General features: G+C 53.3%; 1 non-coding gene across 1 annotated transcript in view; it reads left to right on the forward strand.

The window, feature by feature from the left end:
• Positions 1-3859: 3859 nt before the first annotated feature.
• The window catches only part of LOC126435364 (small subunit ribosomal RNA), a 1910-nt gene continuing 769 nt past the window's right edge, over positions 3860-5000 (forward strand). The window contains exon 1 of the ribosomal RNA XR_007579882.1: positions 3860-5000. This exon is cut by the window's right edge and continues 769 nt beyond it. This is a non-coding gene — a ribosomal RNA (small subunit ribosomal RNA).

A 5000-nucleotide genomic window follows, 5' to 3' on the forward strand; every position in this document is an offset into this window, starting at 1 on the left:
TACAGATAATATATACAACTGTCCGTATACATGCTGAAAGACTCTGCTCACAATCACAACCACACGGCAGCCACACACTCTTATCACGCACTACTCTCCGCCTGTAACACGCACACAGACAATATGTAAGCACCAGCATGGAACAACACCCAGTGCATCCTCTCCGCCACATGAGACAATCCACACTGTCATAACCAGACTGGGAGGTCCACTCAGAAAACGGAATATCCCACCCCCCCGACAACCACCATTGCTCAGCTAAGCCACCAACACCCACACATGTCCTACACAGGGGTGCACCCAACATCACAATACTGCCTCCTCTCACAGCACACAAACAATGGCAGGAATGAAAGACACAGGTCTGCCACAAGCATGGAATCGGAGCGCCGCCTGTCATGAGCCAAAGGTGCATCCTGACGTGGCAAATCAGATGATGCCGCAGGCATCCACTTACTATAATCACAATCAACAAACCGACCGGCCGCCCCCCCCCCCCCCCCCATTACACCTTTCCATACAACAATGTGTACCTTAACCTAAACTATACTGTACCTTAACCTAAACTATACTGTACCTTAACCTAAACTATACTGTACCTTAACCTAAACTATACTGTACCTTAACCTAAACTATACTGTACCTTAACCTAAACTATACTGTACCTTAACCTAAACTATACTGTACCTTAACCTAACCTATACGGTACCTCAACCTAACCTATGTTGCGCCTCAACCTAACCTATGTTGCGCCTTAACCTAACCTATGTTGCGCCTTAACCTAACCTATGTTGCGCCTTAACCTAACCTATGTTGCGCCTTAACCTAACCTATGTTGCGCCTTAACCTAACCTATGTTGCGCCTTAACCTAACCTATGTTGCGCCTTAACCTAACCTATGTTGCGCCTTAACCTAACCTATGTTGCGCCTTAACCTAACCTATGTTGCGCCTTAACCTAACCTATGTTGCGCCTTAACCTAACCTATGTTGCGCCTTAACCTAACCTATGTTGCGCCTTAACCTAACCTATGTTGCGCCTTAACCTAACCTATGTTGCGCCTTAACCTAACCTATGTTGCGCCTTAACCTAACCTATGTTGCGCCTTAACCTAACCTATGTTGCGCCTTAACCTAACCTATGTTGCGCCTTAACCTAACCTATGTTGCGCCTTAACCTAACCTATGTTGCGCCTTAACCTAACCTATGTTGCGCCTTAACCTAACCTATGTTGCGCCTTAACCTAACCTATGTTGCGCCTTAACCTAACCTATGTTGCGCCTTAACCTAACCTATGTTGCGCCTTAACCTAACCTATGTTGCGCCTTAACCCAACCTATGTTGCGCCTTAACCCAACCTATGTTGCGCCTTAACCCAACCTATGTTGCGCCTTAACCCAACCTATGTTGCGCCTTAACCCAACCTATGTTGCGCCTTAACCCAACCTATGTTGCGCCTTAACCCAACCTATGTTGGGCCTTAACCCAACCTATGTTGCGCCTTAACCCAACCTATGTTGCGCCTTAACCCAACCTATGTTGCGCCTTAACCCAACCTATGTTGCGCCTTAACCCAACCTATGTTGCGCCTTAACCCAACCTATGTTGCGCCTTAACCCAACCTATGTTGCGCCTTAACCCAACCTATGTTGGGCCTTAACCCAACCTATGTTGGGCCTTAACCCAACCTATGTTGGGCCTTAACCCAACACACGTTGGGCCTTAACCCAACACACGTTGGGCCTTAACCCAACACACGTTGGGCCTTAACCCAACACACGTTGGGCCTTAACCCAACACACGTTGGGCCTTAACCCAACACACGTTGGGCCTTAACCCAACACACGTTGGGCCTTAACCCAACACACGTTGGGCCTTAACCCAACACACGTTGGGCCTTAACCCAACACACGTTGGGCCTTAACCCAACACACGTTGGGCCTTAACCCAACACACGTTGGGCCTTAACCCAACACACGTTGGGCCTTAACCCAACACACGTTGGGCCTTAACCCAACACACGTTGGGCCTTAACCCAACACACGTTGGGCCTTAACCCAACACACGTTGGGCCTTAACCCAACACACGTTGGGCCTTAACCCAACACACGTTGGGCCTTAACCCAACACACGTTGGGCCTTAACCTGCTCTGTAATTGTCATACGACGCGTTAAATTAGTGTAGTGTTGCCTAACTGCAACCCCCGCAATATAGTTTGCTACTCGCACTGCCCGGTCCCCAGTGTATCGCTTCATGTTAAACACCTTGCAGCTATACACTGTAATGTGGATGGCAGCAGGACGTACATGCTCAATGCCCTTTGCAGTTGTTCATTGGCATTTGCAGTTGTTCATTGGCATTCGCATGGCGAAGCACTTAGCCTACGCTGTGGTACGGCCTGTGTCAACTGTCCGCTGATGTTGTACGTCCAAATCACACACTGTACTGCACATTGGTCCTCATGTACTGAATGATACATCGTGGTACATGTGACCGTACAACGACTGCGCCAACAACGGCGAACCATGCGGTCCAAATGTTGTGCACTCAGCTACGTGTCGTCTCCCTATAAGAGCTGGATTGCAGTGTGGTATGCCCTGGATGGCGATCAGCATGAGCCGTCTGTTGATGTAGTGGCGCGTGTTGTCAGACGTAGTCGTCTCTTCTCACACACCGTGATAGCATGGTGCACTGCGTTCCACATCTGCGACATGCGACAGAGGCCGGTTGACAGTCGTTCGCGCAATGGACATCGCATACGTACGGGGGCCACCTTCCACGTGTTCGCGAAGCGTGCACATGTTGTTGCGTGTATGTGGGCAGACATAGTGTGTCGTGACACCTGACACAGGCATGCAACAATCGTTGAATTTGCAAATGGCGATGGACGCCTACGTTTGCTGGTGACGTTACGCAAATGAACAACTGGTAAACCGTTGTGGTGCGGTTGTTCTCGCTAGAGGTGAATCAGTGATGGCGACGATCGGTTGAGCTACCAACCGGTTGTTCCAGCGATACCCACCATGCCCACGAACGTGAATGGCATCTGGGTGTGAAGCGATACGCGGCGGTGGCTGGGTGGGACCGTCCCCGGCCGGTGAGGGGGGGCCTCCCGGCGTGCTGGCCGCGCGGTGCGTGGGCGCACGCGCTACAGCCGGCTGGTGGGGGCGGCCAGTGGCAGGCGCGCCGGCCGACGGAGGCGGCAGGCGGCGCAGCTGCGCGCCGGCGCACCCTGCACGCGGCGCCGTGCGGCCAAAGTAGGTCCTCGCGGGCCCGGTGCGAAGCGCGGTGGACATCTGCAGTGTGCTGGTCCGATTGAGGACTGTGTGCGCTGAGGATGCGCCGCCGCCCGGCGCTCGGCGCCGCGACGCCGTCTGCTGCTCGGTCGCCTCTGCGGTTCTCGCAGGTGGTTTGTATCGCAGCTGTGCGGACGTGTTGGCGCGTGCGCTGTGCTGGGAGAGTTCGCTTCGGCACCCAAGTGGGGCTTTTGTCCTTCTGTGGCGCTGGCGTTGGAGCTGCCGGTCACCGTAGGTGGCGCGTGTTGTCTCCCGCCGGCAATGCCACGACAGCACGCTCCCGGGCCTCTGTCGGCAGCGGCAAGCTCAGTTGGGAGCACGGGTGGTCGCACCTAAAGCGTCTACTCGCCAAACCCCGGGCGATTGCGCCTCTCTCGAACCCGACCAAGTACTTAGGACGGCGCTGCGCGCCGCCGGGACCTGAGAGGGTTTCGAGGTGTATGGTGCAGGGGAGCTCAGCCTCCTCCTGTTTGCAGAATAATTGAGCGGACGCTTGCGTGTTCGCGCGGGCCCCCGGGACACACTCCCGGGCGGCCGGCTGCTCAGCTCTAGTTGACGCAGCTCCCTGGTTGATCCTGCCAGTAGTCATATGCTTGTCTCAAAGATTAAGCCATGCATGTCTCAGTACAAGCCGCATTAAGGTGAAACCGCGAATGGCTCATTAAATCAGTTATGGTTCCTTAGATCGTACCCACGTTACTTGGATAACTGTGGTAATTCTAGAGCTAATACATGCAAACAGAGTCCCGACCAGAGATGGAAGGGACGCTTTTATTAGATCAAAACCAATCGGTCGGCTCGTCCGGTCCGTTTGCCTTGGTGACTCTGAATAACTTTGGGCTGATCGCACGGTCCTCGTACCGGCGACGCATCTTTCAAATGTCTGCCTTATCAACTGTCGATGGTAGGTTCTGCGCCTACCATGGTTGTAACGGGTAACGGGGAATCAGGGTTCGATTCCGGAGAGGGAGCCTGAGAAACGGCTACCACATCCAAGGAAGGCAGCAGGCGCGCAAATTACCCACTCCCGGCACGGGGAGGTAGTGACGAAAAATAACGATACGGGACTCATCCGAGGCCCCGTAATCGGAATGAGTACACTTTAAATCCTTTAACGAGTATCTATTGGAGGGCAAGTCTGGTGCCAGCAGCCGCGGTAATTCCAGCTCCAATAGCGTATATTAAAGTTGTTGCGGTTAAAAAGCTCGTAGTTGGATTTGTGTCCCACGCTGTTGGTTCACCGCCCGTCGGTGTTTAACTGGCATGTATCGTGGGACGTCCTGCCGGTGGGGCGAGCTGAAGGCGTGCGACGCGCCTCGTGCGTGCTCGTGCGTCCCGAGGCGGACCCCGTTGCAATCCTACCAGGGTGCTCTTGAGTGAGTGTCTCGGTGGGCCGGCACGTTTACTTTGAACAAATTAGAGTGCTTAAAGCAGGCAAGCCCGCCTGAATACTGTGTGCATGGAATAATGGAATAGGACCTCGGTTCTATTTTGTTGGTTTTCGGAACCCGAGGTAATGATTAATAGGGACAGGCGGGGGCATTCGTATTGCGACGTTAGAGGTGAAATTCTTGGATCGTCGCAAGACGAACAGAAGCGAAAGCATTTGCCAAGTATGTTTTCATTAATCAAGAACGAAAGTTAGAGGTTCGAAGGCGATCAGATACCGCCCTAGTTCTAACCATAAACGATGCCAGCCAGCG

The sequence above is a fragment of the Schistocerca serialis genome, unplaced genomic scaffold, assembly GCF_023864345.2.
Source record: "Schistocerca serialis cubense isolate TAMUIC-IGC-003099 unplaced genomic scaffold, iqSchSeri2.2 HiC_scaffold_1204, whole genome shotgun sequence".
Taxonomy (NCBI): domain Eukaryota; kingdom Metazoa; phylum Arthropoda; class Insecta; order Orthoptera; family Acrididae; genus Schistocerca; species Schistocerca serialis.